General features: G+C 46.0%; 1 long non-coding RNA gene across 2 annotated transcripts; it reads right to left on the bottom strand.

Annotated features, from left to right (window-relative positions):
• Positions 1-3,948: 3,948 nt before the first annotated feature.
• LOC136539737 (uncharacterized) lies at positions 3,949-4,690 on the bottom strand. 2 transcript variants are annotated; one of them, XR_010779755.1, is made up of 4 exons: positions 4,568-4,690; positions 4,429-4,506; positions 4,058-4,369; positions 3,949-3,985 (listed from the first exon to the last, which is right to left on the bottom strand). It is a non-coding gene; the product is annotated as an uncharacterized lncRNA (long non-coding RNA). The 2 variants fall into 2 exon arrangements; XR_010779754.1 differs by lacking the exon at positions 4,568-4,690 and having other exon boundaries at positions 4,429-4,559.
• Between the last annotated feature and the right edge of the window lie 21,216 nt (positions 4,691-25,906).

Here is a 25,906-nt window from a genome sequence, read left to right on the forward strand (position 1 = left end):
TCGGTTCTGAAGAGGAGTTTTAATGGATAGGTTTGCCGATGATGGAAAATTAGGTCAAGGGTTCACATCGGCAGATGATTTAGTAGAAGTAGATATTGGTGATGGTGATAGGTCAAGACCTACTTTTATTAGTGCTAAGTTAGATTCCAAGTGTAAGCAGCGAGTAACAGATTTGTTAAAAGAATATAAAGATTGTTTTGCTTGGGATTATACTGAGATGCCTGGATTAGACCGATCGATAGTTGAACATCGGTTACCTATCAAATCTGGATTTCGGCCACATCAGCAGCCAGCGCGCCGATGCAACCCTAATGTACTTCCTGACATTAAGGCCGAAATAACTAAATTAATTGAAGCAAAGTTTATTCGGCAATGTCGATACGCAGAGTGGATCTCTAATGTGGTTCCTGTTTATAAGAAAAATGGAAAACTTCGTGTTTGTATTGATTTCAGGAATCTCAACAAAGCCACACCAATGGATGGCTATCCAATGCCGATTGCTGATTTGTTGATTGATGCTGCGGCTGGACATCAAATTATCAGCTTCATGGATGGTAATGCAGGTTACAATCAAATATTCATGGCTGAAGAAGATATTCCCAAGACTGCTTTCAGATGTCCAGGTCATGTGGGGTTGTTCGAGTGGATAGTCATGACGTTTGGTTTGAAAAATGCCGGTGCTACTTATCAAAGAGCTATGAACTTTATTTTTCATGAATACATCGGCACATTAGTGGAGATCTACATTGATGATGTAGTGATTAAGTCTGGAGATATCACAGCGCATTTAGCCGATCTGCGAAAGATACTAGAGTGCACAAGGAAGCATGGATTGAAGATGAATCCTAATAAATGTGCATTTGGTGTATCGGCAGGACAATTCTTGGGTTTTATGGTGCATCAGCGAGGCATTGAAATCAGTAGGAAGTCTATTGATGCAATTAACAAGGTGATTGCTCCTGCTAATAAGACTGAATTGCAATCTTTGATCGGTAAGATTAATTTCATTAGAAGATTCATATCTAATCTGTCGGGTAAGATCAAGGCTTTCAGCCCACTACTTAAATTAAAAGCTGATCAGGAATTCGTATGGGGAGTTGAACAGCAATTAGCCCTTGATGAAATTAAGAAATATTTATCAAATCCTCCAGTGTTAGTTCCACCTCAATATGGGAAGCCTTTCAGGTTATATTTATCAACTGATGATACAGTTATCGGTTCGGCTCTTATTCAAGAATTTGAAGGGAAAGAACGTGTTATTTATTATTTGAGCAGAAGGTTAGTGGATGCTGAGACGAGGTATTCGGCCATCGAAAAATTGTGTCTGTGTTTATACTTTTCTTGTGTCAAATTAAGGCATTATTTGTTAACTGCCGAATGTACGGTCATATGCAAAGACGATGTGGTCAAGTATATGCTGTCGATGCCGATGTTAAGTGGTAGAATCGGCAAATGGATTTTGGCATTATCAGAATTTGAACTACGTTACGAATCAACTAAGGCAGTTAAAGGGCAAGTGATGGCTGATTTTGTCACTCAGCATTGTAATACAGTGGACTTTCTGGGGATTGCTCCCTGGACACTTTTCTTCGATGGGTCCACATGTGGTGAAGGAGCAGGTATCGGCATTGTGTTAATTTCACCTCTAGGGAGGAAGTATGAGTTTTCATTGCCGATTGTTGCTACGGCAACAAACAATCAAGCTGAATATCAAGCCTTGATAAAAGGGTTAGAATTGCTGAAGGAAATACGTGCCGATGTTGTTGAAATCTTTGGTGATTCTATGCTAGTTATAAATCAATTGACTGGAAGTTATGAATGCCGAAGTGAAGCTTTGATTTCGTATTATGAAAGATGTTTGCAATTGTTGAAAGGATTTAGAGGTTTTCGTCTTGAACATATCTCTCGATTGCATAATGAGGAAGCTAATCGACTAGCTCAGCATGCTTCAGGGTATCAGCCTATTCAGGAAGTGCTAACATCGGTAGTTGATACCGATGACTGGAGGAAAGAGATTGTCGATTACTTAAAGGATCCACATAGAAAGGTTGAGAGACGTATAAGGTTCCAAGCTACCAAATATGTGCTCCTCGATGATGAATTATATTATCGAACTATAGATGGAGTTTTACTTAGATGTGTTAGCAATGATGAATCGAAAAGCTTGATGGGTGAAATTCATGAAGGAGTATGTGGGGCACATCAATCGGCTTTCAAGATGAAATGGATGATCAGAAGGAATGGATACTATTGGCCGACTATTCTTGAAGATTGTTTTAAGTATTTTAAAGGATGCCAGGAGTGTCAAAAGTTTGGTAATATTCAAAGAGCGCCTGCATCGGCTATGAATCCTATAATCAAACCGTGGCCGTTCCGGGGATGGGCTATTGATCTCATTGGTCAGATTTATCCGCCATCGAGTAAAGGACATAAATTTATCCTGGTTGCTACCGATTATTTTACGAAGTGGGTTGAGGCAATTCCTTTAAAAAAGGTGACATCGGTCAATATGATTGATTTTGTGAAAGAGCATATTGTTTACCGATTTGGTATTCCTCAGACTATCACTACCGATCAGGGCACTATGTTTACATCAGGAGAATTTGATGAGTTTGCTGTAGGTATGGGAATTAAAATTTTAAATTCTTCTCCATATTATGCTCAAGCTAATGGTCAAGCTGAGGCTTCTAACAAAGGGATCATCAAACTCATTAAGCGCAAAATTGAAGAAAATCCTAGGAGGTGGCATACAGTATTAAATGAAGCCTTGTGGTCATATCGGATGTCATGTCATGGTGCAACCAAAGTAACGCCTTATCAGTTAGTATATGGACACGATGCAGTATTGCCTTGGGAAATTAAGGTTGGCTCTAGACGAATACGTTCTCAAGATCAGCTGACAGCCGATGATTATAATACTCTTATGAAGGATGAGTTGGAAGATGTGGCGGGTCATCGGTTAAGGGCTTTAGTTAGTATCGAAGAAAATAAGAAAAGAGTAGCTAGATGGTATAACAAGAAGGTGAAAGTAAAAGAGTTTGCCGATGGAGATCTGGTCTGGAAATTGATTTTACCGATTGGGACTAAAAGTTCAAAGTTTGGAAAGTGGTCTCCTAATTGGGAAGGTCCATATCGGATAAATCAGTCTGTTCCTGGTAATGCATATATTTTAGAAACCCTCGAAGGGGTTGTGTTTCCCAGAGCGATGAATGGAAAATATTTAAAGAAATATTACCCTAGTATCTGGATAGATGCATAAAAGTATAAAGTGCCGATACAATAAATAAGATTACACGTTCAACAAGGATTGGATAGCTAATATCGCACGCAGGCGAATCTGGTCGGCTTCCTCCATTTCCTTGATATCGTCATCGGCGGCACCCTCCACAGGCTTGAGTTTTTTCTTCATGGCTAAAGCTTTGCGAGCTTGGATATCTCTTTCTTGCTGAAGGGTCTTGATGGCATCGGGTAGCTGGCTTTCTTCTTGTTGGGCATGAGTTAAGGCTGCCTCAACTTCTTTCAGTTCAGCCAATAGAGCCATCTTCCTTGCTGATAAATCTAAGATTTTCTGCTTAAGTTCAGCGCCCGAAGTCTGCAAGTTGCCGATGCCCTTGTGCTTCTCATCGGCAATCTGTTTCAGTTGTAGCATCTCTTCTTTGAGTTGAGCCTGAGCTGCTCTATCGGCAATGCGCTGAGCGGCCCGTTGATATTGCAGTTGGTGGCTTTCTAGGTGAGCTGCTGGGAAGAGTACTTCTTCAACATCGGCAGGGACCTGGCCCCGAATTGTTTTGAAGATTGCCTTTGCGGGGTCCGAGTCATCTACCAGTTGGGCGGTACCTTGTTGTAGCAAGTTCAGGAGGGTTTCCAACTTGGATTTAGTCTCTGCCGATATTGTTCCCAGTGCAAGAGAAGAACTTGTCTCCTCTCCATCGTCGTCAGAAATATCAATGGCAAAGGAAAATAGGCTGTTCGGGGAGTCTTGTTCCTGAGAGAGAGAGAGGGAGATCAGTTAGGGGTAAGTATGAGTATTGTAAATCAACTAGGCTGATCGGTTTACCTGTTTCAAGGCAATTTCTTGTGCTTGACTGGAGGAAGCAACCTGGAGTATGTCGTGTGGGGGATCGGCTGAGCTTGCCGATGGGATATCCTCTGTGACTTCATCGATGGTGGGCTCTTGAGGTATGACGGCCGATGACATTGGGGCAGATGTAGGGATCGGCATAGACCTTTGTCGTTTTGGCTGTGCTTCAGTATCTGTTGAAGCTTTGCGTTTTGCTTGGGCATCGGCAACGATGGGCTGGGGGGCATCGACACTTGTTGGTTGTGAAGCTTGGACATCTGGTACGTTTGCCGATGTACCCAATTGTTGCTGCAAAACAAGTGTAAGAGATGATATTTAACAAGTAAAATGTAAAGTCAAGAAGCTACCTCTGAAGGTTCATCGAAGGAAGTGGTGCTTGATATCGGCGGAATTGCCGATGACGATCCAGTAGTAGCTCTTACCCCCTGATGATTAAGGTTAATACAGTTTGTGATCGGCATAAGTAAAAATAAACGAGGTTGTTACCTTAAATGCTTTGACCAAGGTTGTAGCAGCAGCCGATGGAGTAGCCCTGGATGTAGCCAATTTGGACTTGGAAGTGATGGTCTTGGTACGAATCTTCTGGTGGGTCAAAGCGGCTAAGGTGGGAGCGTTGTAGCCGATCAGCGATGTTGGGAAAATAGGCCGGAGATTGAAGGGTTTCCCACTTTTGCTCACCGATGGTGCTGGGTTGTTAACCTGTTACAAGAGAATCGGTTACTGATATATGAAGGGAAAAGCAGAAGGGAGTTAAAGGAAACTTACCGCGTCGTCAGGGATGGCGTATTCAGGGTCGATCATGTGCCGATATGTGTGAGCAGAAGTTGCGAACAGTTGTTCTTTCCACTCTTGCCACCATTGCTTATATGACTCGGAGATGAAAGATATTGGTGTCCAGGTGGATATATCAACATCTGTAGTATCGGCATCGGGGGAGAGTTGTACTACCTTGTTCCAATCTGTTCCGCAGGTGATTGTTTCCCTGGGTTTGATCACATCGGCAAAGCAGAGTTTGATTGGCAATTGCCCAAAAGCCAATTGGCGGGATACTGCCGATGTGTTGTAAAATTCATAAGTAATGTTGGTGTTTTTCCCGCTGCCGAATGTGTTTACTGGAATTGCCCTGGGAGTAATGATAGCCATCATGAGCTCATTATCTTGATTCAGAGTGTTATCGGCAAAGTTGAAAAGAAGGGGGAATCTGTTGTCTTCGTCAATATAAGGCACCCAGGCCCTATGATCACGAGAAAGACCATTGTAGAAGCTTTGAAAGAATCTGCCGATTTGGTCTTCGTTGGCTTCTGTTCCAGGAAGGACAATTATGGCTTCACCAAAATTGAAGGGTGAGCGTGTTGCCGATTCATCATCCCCAAGCACATAGTCTTCAGCAATTTCTCGTGGGAATTGTTGAGCAAAAAAGTCCCATTGCAAACGTTTGTGCATATGGGCATTCAGCCACATGTTGATAAACCACCACGGGCCTCCCAGATTGCCGATGGGTTCGCCGAGCAAAAGTTTCTGAGACACTTGATGAAGAAGATGATAAGTGGAGCTCAGAAGGTATCGGCCAAGAGGAAACCTTACGCCATTAGCCAAAAGTTCAGCTGCAGGGAGAAAGGCGTTGGTTGGTCCTACTGATCGACCACAGAAGATGAATTTTTCCAACCACATATTCAGGAATGTGGCATGTTCCCTCTGGTTAACTGTCCCGGTCTTCTGGTATTCTTGAATGTATCCTGTCCAACCGCCGATGTTGCGGGTATTTACCCTGTATTCAGGCTTTCTACCATAGATGGAGCCTTCATCGGCAGTTGAGATGTCCAAGCCAGTAAGCATATGGATATCGGCAAGGGTAGGAGTGGCTGGGCCATGTCCAAACATAAAAGTATTGGTCGTGTCTGACCAGAAATAAGCAGCTGCAATCATCATTGATTCATTTTTCTGCATATCGGCAATAGATAGCCTAATGCATTGGTCTAATCTTCGTTCTGCCCAGTATACTTGCATCGATCTATTAACTCTCAAGTACCAATCTTTCCACCCCTTGGTGGTTTTGGGCCAAGATCGGAATGTGTCTTTCCACAAATTCAGAGAAAAATTTTGGGCTCTAAAGGGGATTCTGTTAACCTCTGCATTAATCAGATCGGTTGGATCTGGGTTGCCCATTGGACCGAGGCATTGGACGTGCGGTTGATCGGTTGGGATAATTAATTTGTTGCGCAGTTCCTAAGGTTATAGAATCCAGAGAACAGAAGAAAGGAAAAATCACCGACTGAATGAATTTGCGAAAAGATTAAAGTAAAGGGTAATGGAAGTGGAGCGAACCGCGGGGACGTCAAAGTTGATGGCCATGGTCCTGAGGAAACTTGAAGTTAGCGCCGGAGAAGGGTTCTCCTTGGTTGAGGTCGCGCGGTTGTTCGTCGGAGTCGCCGCCGGAGAGAGAAAATGCCAAGGATTGGAGGCTGAAAGTAGAAAATGAGGGTTCCGGAGAAATCTATTTATAAGCCGCCCGGAGTAAGGGTATTTTGGACTTATCTCTATATCGCGTGCATATAGGTCGAGACAGTTCAGAAGGATATGGTAACTGTTCGCACGATAATCAGGGGATTGTACAGATGAGTTGATGACAAGTAATCATGACTTGGAAGGGATATCGATACAGGATATTTTAATTCTGAAAATGGCAGCATTATCATGTTAAGATCTTGCCGATGGGTTATTGCTTCGGTATCTTAACCATAATCAGGGCAAGAGTGGTTGGCGATTGTGCGATATTTACTGAAGTGCGTGAATCAAGATTAGATTTGATTGGATTTGATAACAAATCAAGTTTTGGCTTGGAGAATGAGTTACGGTAATCGGGCGAAGGCAAGCGTTATCTGAAGTAAATTTCGGAGCATTAATGGTTTTATACTCCGAAATTGGGGGGCATGTGTTGACACCGTTTTTTGCACGTGTCAAAATAATCGGAGTGGACTAATCGGCAAGGGGAAAGTTATTGAATACTTTGATAACCGATGAAAGCCAGCTTGTAAAGATGGTTGCCGATAGCTGGTGATGGTCGATGGAAAGGTTGATTTGGACTCGGACGTTGCCGATGAGGTTGGAGGTGTTGTTGTCAATGCCGATGAAGGGAGGCTGGAAGACTACTGCCGATGAAACAGGGAATATGCCGATGAAGGAAGGCTGGAAGACTACTGCCGATGAAACAGGGAATATGCCGATGAAGGAAGGCTTGAAGACTACTGCCGATGAAATAGGGAGTATGCCGATGGGAAGGAGGACAGTGAGGTTTCCATCGTAATTGAGGCGGACAGGGAAATAGATAGAAGTTGATTTCCTTTTCTATATTAGTTAGAGTATGATTCATGTAAGAGTCACGTGTTTCCTTAGATATGGGATTGGTGTCCTAGTTGTGTTTGGTTGTGTCTCTTTAGATCAGGGTATAAATATGGAGTAAGGGGCAATGTAAGAGATATATCAATCAACATCAAAACCAACTTTTACTCCTATTTGCATCTACTTACTTTTCGGCGACTTCGTCAATTTGCATACTTTTTCTTTTTTACGAGTTCTCATTGAATCGGCGAGCTGCATCGTTTCAGTGCGACCTTCGGCGATTCTCGAGTTCCGCGTGAGCACCTCTTGGCCGTGACTTCCGGGTGTATCGCTGTTGTCAGGACTAAAGTGTTCGTATCTTCATCCTTGTCGATTAACAGGTCAAATCGACTGGCACGCTTTGGATATCGATTCGGGTATTAGCCCTTTGTGTTTGCAGATCCACTTTTGCATCAACACAAGACTGATAGCCACCTTGATTGTGGAATTCCCCTTTGGAATGTGTAGCTCACATGATGTACAAGGTTCAATGACGTCATCCATAGGGAAGCGCAGTCCTGTGTCCTCTTGATTTGGTATCTCCGTGGAAGCGCAGCTGCTTTTCAACTGAGCAGGGGGCTAATGTTGATTCCTGGCTCTGATGCTTGCTTGCTTGCACTCACTGCTATTTGCACTTGCCTTCTGATTTCCTCCTGCATTCTCGCTTCAAGGTTTTTTTTCTGCTCCTGTGCTTCACGCACCGCTTCCTCCAACCTCTGGAGCCACTATGCCTCTTCTTCCTTCTTTCTCTAGCGGCTTCTGTAGGAAGGTCTATCCTAAGGGAATCCATGCTCCCACGAAACACTTCCTTTGCCTCTAGTTCGGCCATCGTGTTCAATAGTCCCGATGGCGTATGTTAGTTCATCCTTCTCTCTGTTGGGCCTGAACGCACCACTAGCAGTAGCTCTTTGAGCATAAAACAATCTTTCTGCTGCTTCTTGTAGTCTTGCGCCATAAATGCACTTCCCTGTCTCCTGGTCTAGTGTTCCCCCATAAGCAAAAAACCAATTCTTTGCACGCTCTCCCCACTCGAGTGATTCTGGTGTGATACCCTTGGCAAGAAGATCTGCTTCCATTTTGTTCCACTTCTTAATGGCAGTCGGGTAGCCACCTGATCCCAAGTTATGGTGGTATGTCTTCTGTTAGGCATTATGTTGGTTCTTTATTACCCAACTCACACCCTCTTCCAACGTCTTGTATTGTACAAACTCATCCCAATAGGGCCTCTACTTTGAGATCGGGCCTAGGACAGTGAAATCTGGTGCTATGTTCTTCTTGACATACGTCGTGTATAGGTGTTTCTTCCAAGTCTGAAACTGGGTGGCCATCTTCTTCATTGCCCAATCCCTAACTCGCTCCTTCAATTCATCACCATCTATTATATCATCATAACCATCTGTTTGGAGCGTGAAATGTTCCAAGACATCATTCCAAATTAACGTCTTGTCACGATCGGAGACAAAACTGATATGAGGAGCATTGGTCTTCTTCTTCCATTCGTGGGTACTGATCGGGAGCCGGTCCCTTACAAGGTAACCACAGTGGTGCACGAATTTTGTTTTATTTGGCCCCCTGGTTCACCTGTATCCACATTGAACTCTGAGATGATGAAGCGGCCCTCCAATGGCTTTTTGGGACGTCGAACATTTTTACTCTTCGTTGTAGTTGTTGATGTCGATCCAGAGGGCTACAAAACATAAACATTATTTTTAATGTCATGAGCACACATAAGACATATGATAATATATATAACTAATAATAAAAAAAATATACTTGGCCAATATATTGTTGCTCATTTTGTTCAAGAGCTAAGTACTGACTCCCGTCATCTGCATCCTCTTGCACGTTATTTTTAGCACCATCATCGCCGGCAACTTGAGTGCCAGTGTTGATCAAATTCATCATCAACTCCTCCTCATCCATGTTTCTTGGGTCGGCCATCTAGCTTCAAAAAACAAAACTAATATATAGTATGTCAAATCTTTGCTTACATGCGTAAATTCTACGAATAATATGCATTATTAAATCTTGCCTCTCGGTCACGAACGCAATTCGCCACACTAGGGCGAACTGCATCGGTACTAGGGCGAATTAGGGCTATACATAAATGGCCGAGGGCGAATTGCGTCGGTGACTAGGGCGAACCACATCGGTGACATCAACAACGCGGTTCGCCCTAGTCACCGACACAATTCGCCCTAGTGTGATTGTTTAGCGTTAATGATAACAATAACGATAATACAAATGTTGATCGACCAGGCCATGAGAGAGGGCGGTGTGACGAGAGTGGCGGTGCTCCGCCGTATAAACCCTAAACCCTACGACAAACGAGGGCGGCGGTGCTCCGCCGTATAAACCCTAAACCCTAGGGTGAACAAGGGTGGCGGTGCTTCGCCATATAAACCCTAAACCCTAGGGTGAACGAGGGCGGTGGTGCTCCGCCGTATACATAGAAACGCATGGGCGAACGAGGGCGACGGTGCTCCGCGATGTATATATACATGCATATGAATACAAATGACGAAAACATATGGATCCCGATCGAGGACAAGGACGTACGGCAAGACGAGCGGCGTGGTCTCGAAGTCGGCGTAGAGTGGGCCGGGGCGGTGGTCGGCGTAGCAGAGCGGGCCAAGCCGTGTCGACGCGATGGCGACCGGTGTCGGGGGCGCGCACACTACGGTCTCTGCTGACGACGATGACATGAGGCGGGCCGGGCCGGGGGCGGTGCTCAGCGCGAACTGCTAGGGGCGGCGGTACTATGGAGGCGTGCCAGCCCCCCACCGACGAGGAAGACCAGTGGTGCAGCGTCAGCGGCCGTGCGCGCAAGGTGACTGAGGCGAGGCGGTCGGCTAGTCAGGGTACTGCGCGAGGCGAGGTGGGGCGGGCTCTGGTGTCACGAGCTGGCCGGCTCTCTAGTGTTGGGGGCGGCCGGAGAGGCATCGGCGGCCGCACAAGGCGAGGTGCGGGCTCTGGTGTGTCACGGCGGCGGGCTGATGCGCGGGGGCCGAGCGACTGACGTCGAGCGAGGTGGTGACCGGTGTGCGGCAGCGTCGGTGTTCGAGGTGGGGTGGCGACCGGTGTGTGGCAGCGACAGGCGTGTGACAGCACCGGCCGAGGAAGACGAATCGGTAGCGACGCGAGGAAGAAGAGAGAAAGGGCGGCGGTGTTTGACGAGGAAGAAGAGGAGGGGTTCGATCTGTGCCAGGCACTGGCGCTTATATACCAGGGAGATTTACTCCCGGTGCTAGCCACCAGCCGAGAGTAAAGGTCCTTTACTCCCGGTGCGTGTTACCAACCTGGAGTAAGGGTATACCTTTACTCCCGGTTGGTAACACGCACCGGGAGCAAAGGTTTTTTTGGCGGGCCACGAAACTGCAACCCACCTTTACTCCCGGGTGGGCTTCCCACCCGGGAGTAAAGGTGTTCTGTAGTTTTATTTCCCTCATGTTTTGAGCAAAATTTTTTAATAGAAATGCAATAGTCTTGTTAAATACATAGTAAATTAAATAAAAGGCATAAAATTATTTTGTTAAAAATATGGATTTTCTTTTTCTTTATTGCACATAGGAAAAATGTATAACCTAACTTTTTTTTATTTTTTGTTATAATTATAAAACATAATGTAACTAATATTTATTATTTTGTTAATGCAAAAATGTAGTGTTTAATTAAAATTATTAAAACTATTGGTTTTGGACAGGAAATTTGTTTTCACATCATTTTAACGTTGATATTTTAATTTTTCATCACTCAATATCCTAATTTAACTTTACGTGAGAGAAATCCCACCAAATCAAACATTGATTTAATTTGAAACATGACATAATAAACATCTGAATTCACAATTATTACATAATATCTCAAACACACACTACATTAAATCACTATATCATCAAGTAGGCACAATAGTGAACTTCTTCTTTACGTATGTCCCTTGGTTATGATCGCGTCGTAACCATGGAGTGTCCTCATTATTTACCAAGATGCTAGGATCTTTGTTCACTTTGAAGGGCGGAATTCGGTCATCCTTTTCATAATCTTCTGACATGTCCGACTTGTCCTCAATTCCCATGATGACTCTTTTTCCTGAAAGAACTATGTGGTGCTTTGGCTCTTTGGTTGAGTCATTATCGTTTTTCCCTCTTTTTGGTTTGGTAGACATATCATTGACATAGAACACCTGATTCACATCCTTGGCAAGGACGAATGGTTCGTCTTTGTACCCAATATTACTAAGGTCTACTGTTGTCATTCCATACTCGTTGTCTACTGTTACCCCGCCTCCGATCACCTTGACCCATTGGTACTTGAACAATGGGATCTTCAAAGTAGGTGCATATTCTAGTTCCCATATTTCATCTATGCGGTCATAATATGTCTGCTTATTCCCATTCAGGTCTATGGCATCTATGCGGACACCACTGTTTTGGTTGGTACTCCTTTTATCTTGGGCTACTGTGTAGAATATGTTCCCATTTATCTCGTACCCTTTGTATGTGATGATATGCCATGATGGTTGCACAGCCAATAAATACAGTTGCTCATGGATGCTCTCATCACCTTGACATTTTTTTCGCAACCAACCGCCAAAAGTTTCCATGTGCTTACGTGTAATCTAAGCTTCAGTCTTCCCTGGAAACTCAGATCGTAAGAGATCCTTGTGTGTCTCAATATACGGATCTACCAAAGAGAAGTTCTGTAGAACTGTGTAGTGCGCTTTATTGAAATAATCATCCTCCGTACCAATATATGTTTTCCTCCCTAGTGTCCCCTTTCCACTTAGTCTCCCCTCATGTCTCGATTCAGGAACACCAATCGAGTCAAGGTCGAGAATAAAGTCAACATAGAACTCAATGACCTCTTCTATTCCATAGCCCTTGGCGATGCTTCCTTCTGGGCGAGCACGGTTGTGAACATATTTCTTTAGGACTCCCATGAATCTCTCTAAGGGGAACATGTTGTGTAGGGACACAGGACCGAGAATGAAAATCTCCTTGACTAGGTGAACTAGGAGGTGTGTCATGATATCAAAGAAGGAAGGAGGGAACACCAACTCAAAGCTGACGAGACATTGAACCACATCATTCTGTAGTTTAGCTAGATCAGTTGGATCAATTGCCTTCTGAGAAATTGCATTGAGGAATGCACATAGCTTCACAGTGGCTAGATGTACATTTGGAGGTAGAATTCCTCTTAATGCAACTAGAAGTAATTGCGCCATGAGAATGTGACAGTCATGGGACTTTAAGTTACAGAATTTCTTCTCTAGCACATTTATAATACCCTTTATATTCGAGGAGAATCCAGATGGTACCTTGATGTTGTTTAAGCATTCAAACATGATTTCCTTCTCTTTGCTTAGAGTGTAGCTAGCAGGACGTAAGTAATGGCGTCCATCATCTGTCTTCTCTGGATGCAGGTTGTCTCTTTCTCTCAAACAACGCAGGTCCTGTCGTGCTTCAAATGTGTCCTTAGGCTTTCCATACACACTCATGAAGCCTAGCAGGTTCACACAAAGATTCTTTGTCAGGTGCATCACGTCGATCGAGCTGCGGACCTCTAGGACTGGCCAATAGTGTAGCTCCCAAAATATGGACTTCTTCTTTCACATGGGTGTGTGACCGTTAGCGTCGTTCAGAACAGGTTGGCTACCATGTCCTTTTCCAAAGACGACTTTCACATCATTGACCATATCGAGTACATCCTCACCGGTTCGGTTGTGAGGCTTGGTTAGGTGGTCTGCCTTCCCTTTAAAATGCTTACCTTTCTTTCTTACGGGGTGATTTGCAGGAAGAAATCAACGATGGCCAAGGTACACGACCTTTCGACATTTTTTCAAGAATACACCTCTAATATCACCGAAGCAGTGTGTGCATGCATTACATCCCTTGTTTGACTGTCCTGAAAGATTACTTAGAGCAGGCCAATCATTGATTGTTACGAACAATAATGCTCGTAGATCAAAGTATTCCTATTTGTACTCATCCCACACACGTACACCTTCTTTATTCCACAAAATGAGAAGTTCGTCAATAAGTGGTCTCAGGTACACATCGATGTCATTGCCAGATTGCTTCAGGCCTTGGATGAGCACAGGCATCATAATGAACTTCTGCTTCATGCATAACCAAGGAGGAAGGTTGTAGATACTTAGAGTAATAGGCCAAGTGCAATGACTACTGTTCTACTCTCCAAAAGGATTGATACCATCTGTACTTAAAGCAAACCTTAAGTTTCTTGCGTCATTTGCAAACTCTAGGAATTCTCTGTCGATTGCTGTCCACTGGGACCCATCAGCAGGGTGTCTCAACATATTGTCTACCTTACGGTCTTCTTTGTGCCATCGCAACAATTTTGCATGTTCTTTATTTCTGAGTAGACGTTTCAAGTGTGGTATTATAGGAGCATACCACATAACCTTGGCAGGGATTTTCTTCCGTGGACGTTCACCCTCAACATCACCAGGGTCATCTCACCTAATCTTATACCGCGATGCATGGCATACTGGGCATGCATCCAATTTCGTGTACTCTTTGCCATGGTAGAGGATGCAGTCATTAGGACATGCATGTATCTTCTCGATTTCTAGCCCCATAGGACAGACAACTTGTTTTGCTTCGTAGGTAGTGGCGGGCAATTCATTGTCCTTCGGAAGCATCTTCTTTTGGATTTTTAGTAACTCTCCAAATCCCTTGTCAGATACACCATTCTTTGCCTTCCATTGCAGCAATTCTAGTGTGGTTCCTAACTTTTTCTGCCCTACATCACAAGTTGGGTACAGCAATTTCTTGTGATCTTCTAGCATCCGCTCGAACTTGATCTTCTCCTTTTCACTTTCACATTCTCTTTGTGCGTCACGAATGACCTGACAAAGATCATTAGCAGGCTCATCTTCTATGGCTACCTCTTCTTCAGCTTCTCCCATTGCAGTATCATTGAAGCACGCACCATCGGAAATAATACCATTGTTGTCCCATTGTTCTTCTTCACCTTCTTCCATTACAACGCCGGTTTCTCCATGCTTCATCCAACAAATATAGTTTGGTATGAAACCCGACTTGAACAAGTGTGAATGAAGAGTCCTTGAGCAAGGATATTCCATTGTATTCTTACATATGGCACATGGGCAGCATATAAAACTGTCGCGTTTGTTTGCCTTGGCCGCACGTAACAAAGAATGCACGCCGTCAATGAACTCTTGGGAGCAGCGATCAGCATTGTACATCCAATGCCGGCTCATCTGCATTACATGACATAAATACTATATTAAAACCTAGATCATAATTAATTATTTATACAACATGTGTGCCACCACAAAAGGTACAAATTTATGAAAGCATCGCTACAATGTAGACAATCCCAACTACCACTAAAAGAACTAAAGCTAAAATACATTTCAGGAGCACAAGGATTTCGCGACCAATCTCAACTAAAATAGACAGATCCCCCGATTGTGCAACATCTTTGGGCTTCTTCGGCTGGATCACTGCCTCATTAGCCGCCGTATCTGCCTGTTGTGCAAGATATTTTTGCACGAGTTCAACATACTCTTCCTCCCAGTAGAAGCCTGAACATCGTCCACTGCCATCCCACTGAAATTAAAACGAAAAATTAGAACTTTAATCACAACCATCATGAAAATAGGTATAAACTAACCATAATCATAAAATACGATAAAATAACTAACATTGCGATCCGGACACTTGTAGAAGATATGACCATTGTTGGGACCCTCCTTCACTCGGTACTCCATCATAATCTTCGTCTCATCACGGCACTTGCCGCATGGAATAAGAGGGAGGCCCGGCTTAAGTCGCTATGGAAACCCATGAGAGGCCGAGGACCCAGAAGCAGTTGCCATCTACTCTCTATACTCATTTTTTAATACACTATAAATTTCTCATTTTATAAACAAATAAAATTAAGAAACTATAAAATTATCTATATCTCTAAACAATGAAGTGTGCTATGCATGCTAGAAATAAAAAGTGAATACTAATTTTAAATACCTACTTTAACCTTTCTTCATCCAAATATGCAAACTATAAGTTATTTTGAGCTCAAATTGTTTACAAATAAAAAAACACCATAAAAACAATATATATTGTAACAACCCAAAAATCCACACACTAAAAATACCAGCTACAAAATTTTTCCTAGAACTTCCATGTGATGTTGAGTGTCATGTATATTAACCCAACCTAAGAGATGCATTAGGTCTAACCCCAACCCAAGCTAACACATAAGCATGGCATGTCATTTGTTAATTGTGTTTATTTAAATGATAACAAATAAAGTGTTGCATACCTTGGTTATTCAAAATGTGATTTGGATTTCCATTGATTTATGATATGTTTAAACGAATATGGTGCACCAATCTGGAAACCAATTTAAAAATCAAAATGGAATTCAAATAAAGAAGAAGGAAAGAAAAACAGAAAAGAAAAGAAAAGAAGAGAAGGCCTCGTAGCCCAGGCTGCTCGGCCTGCTCGGCCCATGCCAGCCAGCCCAACCGGCCTGCCAATCCCCCTTCCCGTCTTCCCAGCATGCGCACGCGGCCCACGAGCCAGCCCAGCGCGTTGCCCACGCCCGTGCACCCATCTGCCTCGCTCGCAGCCACTGCCCGCTGGACCCCACATGTCAGCCACCCCCGTCTACAATGTCGTCTTCCTCACCCACACCACAACTGCCTATGCGACTGGTGCCCGACAGCAGTGACAGGGGCGGGCCAGGGGGTCATGCCCGGGGCATGACCTTGTCCCCCTTGCGCCGCGCCCACGCAACCCTGCACCACCGTCTGATGCGATGCACACGCCTCCACTGCACAATGCCATCCGCCATGGGAGGCATGGCGCTCGGCTATAAAGCCAGCCCGCACGTCGCTCATGCCCGGCGCCTTAGCCTCTCCCTCAGCCTCTGCCGCCGCTTGGTGGCCTAGCAGCTGCACCACACCGAGAGTAGAGGGCCGAGAAGGAGATCGTGAGAGGAGGATCGGAGCCCCCGCGCACTACCGAAGTCGCTGGAGCCGAGGGCGACACCGTCGTCATCATCATGGTTGTGGGTCGGCACTGCACGGCACTGCTTCCGGAGCTACATGGCCGCAACTTGTCACTGCACCGCCATCCTTTCTTCCACAGCACCCACGGTGAGCCCCCAATTTTTCCCCTGCTCGCCGCTGGACCTTGCTACTCCGGCCATGGCGCTCCATACCGTGAGCGCGTAGGCCAAGGCCATCCCCAGCCTCTAGTCACACCAGCACAGCACACTCACGTTGACCGTGACCATCCCCGAGCCCTTGGACGCTGTAGACCTCTCCATGTTCCCCGGACGCCGTAGCCGAGCATGCATGCTACGCTCACCATGCCACCGCCATGGCGCAGCCACCACTGGAGCACTAGACCACCGTGCTGAGCACTAGACCACCGGTCTGAGCACCCAACCACCGGTTCGAGCACCAGACCAACGTGCCGAGCACCAGACCACCGGTCCAAGCACTCGACCACCGGTCAGAGCATCGACCACCGTGGCCAGTACCGATCAGAGCGCCTGGCGCCTCCTTGACTCACCCGTCCCGTTCGTTGAAGCCACAGGTAACTCACGCGCACGCCGTGACCACCCCGCTGGAACCCCATAGTGACCCGCGCGCCTCGCCGTTGTCACCATGTCGCCGTGGCCGCCGGGAAGACCCTACTGGCCACCTAGAAACCAAAAGTCCTACCCAGAGCTCTAGATGCCCTCGCCGCATCCACACAAATCCATAGGAGCCTACACACCCCCACTATGATGCCCCTCCGAGGCCATAGCCCCCACACCGCCGCTGCCGCCGTGATCGAAAGACCGCCGCCATGGCCAAAGCCACCGGAGGCCTTGGAGGACCACTTGACCTGCCCAACATGCCCACTAGAGCATTGTGACGCCCACGCGCGCCACAGAACCAGCCAATGCCGCTGCACCCACGCCATCCCCACACGCTGGTTGTGCTTGAGCCGCCGTTCACAATGACCAGTGACTGAGGAAGCACCATCCGTCGCCCTGACCCCACCATTGTAGTCACCATGGCATGGGGAGGCTTTTCCCCACCTCAATTGGATGCCTGAACCATTGTAGAAGCTCGCCGGTGAGCACATCGCTGGCGGGAGTGCGCCGTGGAAGAGACAAAGGAGAAAGGGCGAGTTGAGCAGCCCACGCCTGCACTCGGTGCACGTGAGCCGAGCCGAGGGGAAATGGCAATGGACTCGGTCCACCATGGACCCTGCTTTGGGTCCATGGACCATGAACTTGGGTCCACCGTGAGCCGCGCTCACGCCCATAGCCAGGAAACGAAGCCCAGTAAGAGCCCAACTACGCCATGTGGCAGCTCCACAGCACGCCATGTGTCCGAGTTAGCCCGGCCCAGATCCAGCCCAGTCCAGACCTAGTCGAGACCCGGCCCATATTGACCGTTGACCGGTCAACATTGACCATTGACCTGGCCCCACATGTAGTGGCACAGCCACTCAGGAGCCATCGGTCAGTGACCCGAAAGCCCTGGTCCCACCTACCGGACTGATGACGTCATGATGATGGCAGTTGGACCCCACCTGTCAGCTCGGAACTGAGATGATGATGTCATGCTGATGTCATGTTGACGTCATGCTGACGTCATGTTGACGTCAGCATGCCACGTGGACCAGTCACAGCGTGACACGTGTCAGCCCAGGATTAATTCAGCCTTTTCCATTTTCAGAAATAGATTTAAACTTCAGAAATTCATAACTAATTCATATGACCTCAGAAAATACGAAACTAGGACCAAAATTCATCTAAAATCAAGATCTACGCAATGAACCCATGTTTGAGTGCATTTGGCTCTTTTGAATTTTCATTGCTTCCGTGTGCTATTCTATAGACGTCGCTAACACGACTATAATGCGATCGTTTGCAGACTCGGAGGAGAACCTGACAGACGAGGACCATGAGTACTGTGAGGAGAACGGAGACGACTACACTGAAGGTGCCACATCCCACCCAATCTCATAGCACCTATTACGCATGGCTAAAATAGAAATGCTAGTGCTTTACTTTACTATCGTGATCACACTATGGTAGGACTTGCATGGTAGTATGCTTTCTTGATGGCCTTTACCTTGACGCAACCTTATCCCTGCTCACCCTACTGTTAGGCTAGTCACATGCTTGCTATTATATTTCATTGCTTATTACTTCTACTACGCTTGCACTACATTGATGCGTGGTGGAAACTGGTGTTATCTGGATTATGGGGAGAGTGCTGCGTGTGTGACTTGGGTGTGTGGAGGGTGAGGGTTGTGTCGACCAAGTTGAAGTATACGATGAGCCTAGGGCAAGTCTTGCCACGGGGTGCTACCTGGGCACCCCTAGAAATGGATACCTGTGGTGGGTAAAGTGGTATATGAGGTGGTCCTAGGTGTGAACCTATGATGGGAGGAGCCCAGGATGGAGGTGCTGTGGTGGCACGGTAAATGGAAACCCTGATGAAGACATTCTAGCTTGGTCAATTCTAAGGACTTACTAGTACTCAGATTCACCGGGAAGCCTTACGTACCACTCGCCCTATATGGTGCGGGACGGCTGGACTACTTGGTAGGATATTGCCACTACTGCTAGGTTGATAGCGGACAGTGTAAGGAGGTATGGGGCGCAGAAGATTTCCCCCACACCCTTCCTAGACTTCATGGAGACCTTGTGGACCTGGCTCATGACTCATAGTTTCAGCCACCCCAGACTTGACTTGGGGTGAACCAGGGCTGAAAGGTAGAGTGGCATTATCCTAGGCTAGCAAGTGGCCGGAATCAGCCTAGTTGACGACGGTCAGCGAGGAAGGCGGATCTTGTGGTTATGTAAAACCTCTACAGAGTGTATGGTTGATCGATCGATACATGTGCCGAGTTATCGGCTATGGACCTTTCCTAGGTTTCGCTTAAACTAGATAGTGAGATGAGTCCTTCTTTTCTTCCCCCTGGAAGTGAGTGTTCGGTCGTAGCCAGGGGCTACGGGCCTTGAGACAGTGCCAAGAGGGAGTTGGCCTGTCGACTGAGCGATGGTATGGTATGGTGATGGTGTGGAGATGGTGGTATGTTGATTCCTAGGATCGAAACCTAGCTCTAGAATGGGAATGGGTGAAATATGTGTGGGAATGGTGTTAAAACTTGACTATACTGTTATATACTTGATATGCTAAAATACATAGGAAACCCTAGCCTTATAGGTTCCTTTTGACTATATCCAACTTGCATCCAATCTCCACAAAGCAATGCTCATAGGGTTGGGAGTGGCTAGTACAAATCATACTGATAAATTTTGGCATACAGGTTCTACTGAGGAGATAGCTCCGAGGAGTTTGACGGTTGAGGGGTTCGTGCCTACGCTCGAATTTGGTGATCTTATCTTCAAGCTATTCTGAATGAATGCTACTTTTGATTCTGCCAATACGGCGATGTAATAATTTATGTAATTCTGCACTATTTGTACTCTAGTATTATCGTTGTATGGATGTGATATTCGACTGGAATTTGGGTAATATGATCTACAACGGTCTTATTACACTTCGACGCTGTGGATTTCCCTTCGTGGAAATCGGGGTCGTTTCAGTTGGTATCAGAGCCATACTTGACCATAGGACAAAACCCTTAGAAATGGACGATAGAATAGGACGTGAACAGCCCTTCCTTCGGTTATATACTGACCCTGCATTTACTTTTATGCAAAGCTTATCTATTAATGACCTACTAACACCTGTTCCTTAAAACATGCAGATGGCAATGAACGTCGACTGGCCGCCTCTAGGACCGCTACCTCTGGACCACGCCAAGCTTACCTTTGACTTACGTGAGCTTGGGGGTTTTGCACAGACCCTTTGCCGAGTTCTCATCATGTTAGGTGTCCCCGACGAGCTTGTCAAGGTCACCTACACCAGGAAGCCAGCTCAGGAAGGAGGAATCGAAGGACCGATTGTCAGCTCAGTTGAGTTCCCAGCTAGTACTACCTTACCTTCCGTCCCAGCTTCCACCAAGTTGACTATAGAGGACATAGTCGAGGAGGGACTACGAGCTATCTCACACAAGGCACTTCGTAGAGTGATGAGGGACCACTACGAGCACCTAAAGATGACCGAGTTCCGTCTACTTCCCTAGGCCCTCGACCTTAGCCTTACCCCTAGTGAGCAGAGTTTCATAGCCGATAGAGTTATCCTTACCGAGGAGGATAGATGCCTTCGTGTCTCAGCTATCCACCTACTGGAGCAGGATAGGTACATGACCCAGCTAGAGCAGAGGAGACGTTAGGACCAGGCCCTTCGGTGGGAGTACCAAGAGCGAGACTCGTAGAGAGCACAGGAGCAAGCTAGTCTACTTGAGACAGTTGCCAAGCTACTGGACGAGCTCAACCGCCGTGAAGAAATCCACAGAGCTGAGGTCGACGACTTACAGGACAAAGCCGCCAACCTAGGCAACAGGAACTGCTACCTCAACAGTAAGGTCTTGGAGTTGTAGAGAGAGTTGGATGACAAGAAGGCCAAGTTCAACCGCAGAGGAGACAGAGAGAGATCCAAGGGGATTGACATGCTGAAGATCCAATCTCAAAACAAGAAGATGACTCAAGATCTAGAAGAGTTCAGAAAGAAGGCTGTTTGCAACTAGGGTCACCTGATCGAGGCACTCAGGCAGAATGAGTACCTATAGGACAAGTGTGAGAGGACTCGACAGGCTTGGCAGAAGTTTGATAGGAAGCGCCTTAGGGAGATGATGGGTATGTGGGATTAGCTACCCAAGGAGATTCACAGCAAGACGAAGCCTAGGGTAGAGGAGTTTGAGTTAGTCCCGACTCGCCTCAACCTAGATGCATGCCCTACCCTACCTAGAGCCAAGCCTACTAAGGAGCTCGTCGAGGCCTTGAAGTACGTGTCCCAACTTCACAAGTCTAATGAGGAGATCAAGATTGAGAACAGTTATATCCCAGCTGCGGTATATGAGTTAGAGTAGAATGACCCTGTGTGGTCATGAGTCATGTCAGTAGCTTCCATAAGTTGTACCCCATGATGTACCCCTTATGAGATGTATTATGAGACATTATGCGTAGTATGATTCTCGCACGTCTTCAAGTGTAGCTACAGGGGATGATGCTATGTAATAAAACCCATGTAATGAATGTTTTGGATCTTATTGCATCTTATGGATCTTATTGCTTCTTTGTAATGAGTGTTGGATAGTGTAAATGTTTTCTTTAAATCGTCAAAATCATGTAATCATATTGAATTATAAGCACTTATGGCACAAGCACTAAATTCTCTATGATCCGTGTTGCAGATGTCGAACCACCGATCTAATTGCCTAATGAACCATGGACGTGCGCCCACCCCTAAACCAGTTGAACCAAATGGGGGACGTGGTGGCAACAACCATGGCCGTGGCTGTGGCCGTGGACGTGGAGGGATACCCTTCCACCTAGAGAATACTCCGCCACCTGAGGAGAACATTCCTCCACCACCACCACCAAACTTGGCAGAAGTGATGGCACAGCAGACCCAGCTTCTTGTAGCTCTTGTTGAAGGAGCAAACCATCACCAGGGAGGTCAGCAGAATGACTTCCAAAGGAAGCTGGAGGGATTCCTGAAGCTAAGGCCACCTACCTATGATGGCACCGACCCTGACCCACTTGTAGCCGATGACTGGCTCAAGGAGATGGAGAAGAAGCTTGATCTCACTACTTTCACTAACGATGAGTGTGTTGGAGCAGCCGCACACCAACTCACAGGTGCAGCACACGCTTGGTGGGATAGTTTCAGTGATTCCCATGAGGACCCTGCCAACATCTCATGGGATGAGTTCGTCGAAGCATTCACTGAGTATCACATTCCCAAGGGTATCATGGAGGCCAAAGCTGAGGAGTTCTGCAACATCAAGATGGGAAAGGACAGGGTGACTGAGTACACTACTTATTTCACCAACCTTCTGTGCTATGCACCTCCCTATGTTGTGAACTCTAAGAAGGAGAAGCTGTACTATTACCGCAAGGGACTTAACCCGCACATCAAGTTGAAGTTTGGCGGTATTGAGAGCAACACATTGCGTGCTCTGGTGGATCGCTGCATCTAGATTGAGAAGGACCATGCTAAAGCTGGAGAAGAGTATAGGGAGAGGAAGCGTAAGCCTGAGGAGTCCTTCCATGGCCATGATCGCAAGATGTTCCGCAGAGATGCACCATCCAGGGAACGCTCTCGCCACAACTGGGAAGACAACCCCGGATCGAGTAGGGGTAGGGGAGGCTACACCACCAAGTACTCCCACCCTGCTCAGGATCATTACACCTGGGACCATTATACTCAGGACCATTTCAACCGTCCCTGCTCAGCGAATGAATGCCCAGCACAGAACCACTCCGCACCAAGCACGGGAAACTAGAAGGCACCCGCACCAACCCCTACAGGCGGTATGCCTTTCACCTGCTTTACTTGTGGCCAACCAGGTCACAAGGCCGCTGAGTGCCCACAGAACTTGGCTACTCAGAAGTCTCAGTTCAAGGGATCTGCTACTCATGGACGTCTCAACCATCTAGACGCCGAGAAAGCACAAGCTGCCCCTGACGTGGTGTATGGTATGTTTTTAGTTAATGGCAATACTGCATCAGTTCTATTTGACTCTGGAGCAACTTGTTCTTACATATCATCCAAGTTTGCACAAGAGCATGACCTACCTGTAACCCCACGTGAAGAGCCTATCATCACCAGCTCACCTTTAGGAGACCTAAAATGCACCCACATCTGTAAGGGAGTGAGTCTTACCATTGAGGGTCTTATCTTTGAAGCCAACCTAACCTTGCTACCTTCCACCAACCTAGATGTCATCTTAGGTATGGATTGGTTAACCCTTCACCGAGGTATCATATCATGTTCACCTAGATACGTCCAAGTGACCCACCCATCAGGCCAAGTCATTAGATGTGAACCTAGTCCAGAAAGTCCACCTCTATCCTATGTGCCCTTAAAGCAAGTTTAGAATCACAAAAAGAGGATAAGATAGTTCATGATGTGCCAGTAGTCAGAGACTATCCCGATGTATTCCCTGAAGAATTACTGGGTATGCCACCAGACCATGATGTAGAGTTCATCATTGATCTGTTGCCGGGAACGGGACCCATTGCCAAGAGACCCTATCACATGTCAGTTGATGAAGAAACAGCTTGATGAGCTCATCTCAAAGGGATATATCAGACCTAGTGCTTCACCCTAGGGATCCCCTGTTCTGTTTGTCGAGAAGAAGGATGGCTCAATGAGAATGTGCATTGATTACTGGAACTTGAATGTAGTCACCATCAAGAACAAGTACCCCCTGCCAAGAATTGATGATCTGCTTGATCAGCTTTGAGGTGCCAAGTATTTCTCCAAGATTGATCTCAGATTTGGCTATCATCAGATGAAGATTCGAGAAAGTGATATCCCGAAGACAGCTTTTGTGACTAGGTATGGGCAGTTTGAGTTCACTGTGGTGTCCTTTGGACTCACGAATGCTCCCGCATACTTCATGAACATGATGAATAAGGTTTTCATGGATGAACTGGATAAGTTTGTGGTGATATTCATTGATGACATCCTTGTCTATTCACCCACCGCTGAAGAACATGAACATCATATGAGAACTATGCTCAAGAAATTAGCCCAACATCAGCTCTACGCAAAGTTCAGCAAATGTGAGTTTTGGCTATAGGAAGTTGCATTCCTAGGCCATGTACTATCAGCTGAAGGTGTCACAGTTGACCCAGCCAAGATTGAAGCTGTGAAAGAGTAGGATCAACCCCGTAATGTGACAGAAGTCAGAAGTTTCTTGGGATTGGCTGGATATTATCGCCGATTCATCGAAAACTTCTCCAAGATAGCCCGTCCAATGACCAACTTTCTGAAGAAGACCAAGGAGTTTAAATGGACGCCTGAGTGTGAACAAAGCTTCTAGGAATTGAAAAAGAAGCTTACCACAACTCCTGTGCTAGCATTGCCTGATATCGGCAAAGGTTTCGTGGTCTATTGTGATGCATCCCATCAAGGACTTGGGTGTGTACTGATGCAAGATGGAAAAGTAATAGCATATGCATCCCGATAGTTGAAAGAATATGAGAACCGTTACCCAACCCATAATCTTGAGTTAGCAGCAGTTGTACATGCCTTGAAGATCTGGAGGCACTACTTGATAGGCAACAAGTGTGATATCTACACGGATCACAAGAGCTTGAAGTACTTTTTTCACTCAAGAAGATTTGAATATGAGGCAATGCCATTGGCTAGAGTTGATCAAGGACTATGACCTGGAAATTCACTATCATCCGAGAAAAGCTAATGTGGTCACAGATGCTCTCAGTCGCAAGAGCTACTGTCACACTTTGATCACTGAATCCGTACCACCTGAGCTCAAGGAAGAGATTGATGAATTCCAACTTGAGATACTACCGCATGGCTTGTTGAATGAGCTCTGCATATAGTATGATCTCACAGAACGAATCCATCAAGCTCAGAAAGATTGTGAAGAAATCAAATATCTCTGTGGTCTGATGAAACTAGGCTATAAGACCAACCACCAGGAAGATGAACAAGGAACCATCTGGTTCAAGAACAAAATCTGTGTTCCATCTGACCCAGTACTATGAGAGGAAATTCTATCAGAAGCTCACGATTCTAAGTACTGTATCCACCCTGGAGGTTCAAAAATGTATCAAGATTTGAAGAAACACTTTTGGTGGAAAGGCATGAAGACAGACATTGCAGGACATGTGGCACGATGTGACACCTGTAATAGAGTCAAGGCTGAACATCAAAGGCCTGCAGGTTTGCTAAAGCCTCTTGACGTTCCCGAGTGGAAGTGGGAGAGCATATCCATAGATTTCATAGTTGGATTGCCTCGTTCACAGAAAAGCAATGATTCCATCTGGGTGATTGTTGATCGCTTGACCAAGATTGCTCACTTTGTACCAGTAAAGACCAAGACCAATGCCGAAAAATTAGCAGATCTATATATTGAGCATATTCTCAGATTGCATGGAGCTCCCTCTAGTATTGTATCTGATCGTGGTCCTTAATTTGTGTCTCGATTCTGGGAAGCTCTGCACAAGTCCATTGGAACCAAACTTGATTTCAGTACCGCTTACCACCCATAGACAGATGGATAGACAGAATGAGTAAATCAGATCTTAGAAGACATGCTTCGCGCTAGTGTACTGAGTTATGGCTCTGATTGGGAGAAATGCCTACCCTATGCAGAGTTCTCTTATAACAACAGCTACCAAGCTAGTATCAAGATATCGCCCTTTGAAGCTCTGTATGGCAGACCTTGTAAGACACCTTTGATGTGGTCCCAACCAGGAGAAAGAACGTTCTTTGACTCCGCTAAGATTCAAGATGTAGAAGAAGGAGTTGCGCAAGTAAAGGAAAATTTGAGAATTGCT

The sequence above is a fragment of the Miscanthus floridulus genome, chromosome 2 (assembly GCF_019320115.1).
Source record: "Miscanthus floridulus cultivar M001 chromosome 2, ASM1932011v1, whole genome shotgun sequence".
NCBI classification, from domain to species: Eukaryota; Viridiplantae; Streptophyta; class Magnoliopsida; order Poales; family Poaceae; genus Miscanthus; species Miscanthus floridulus.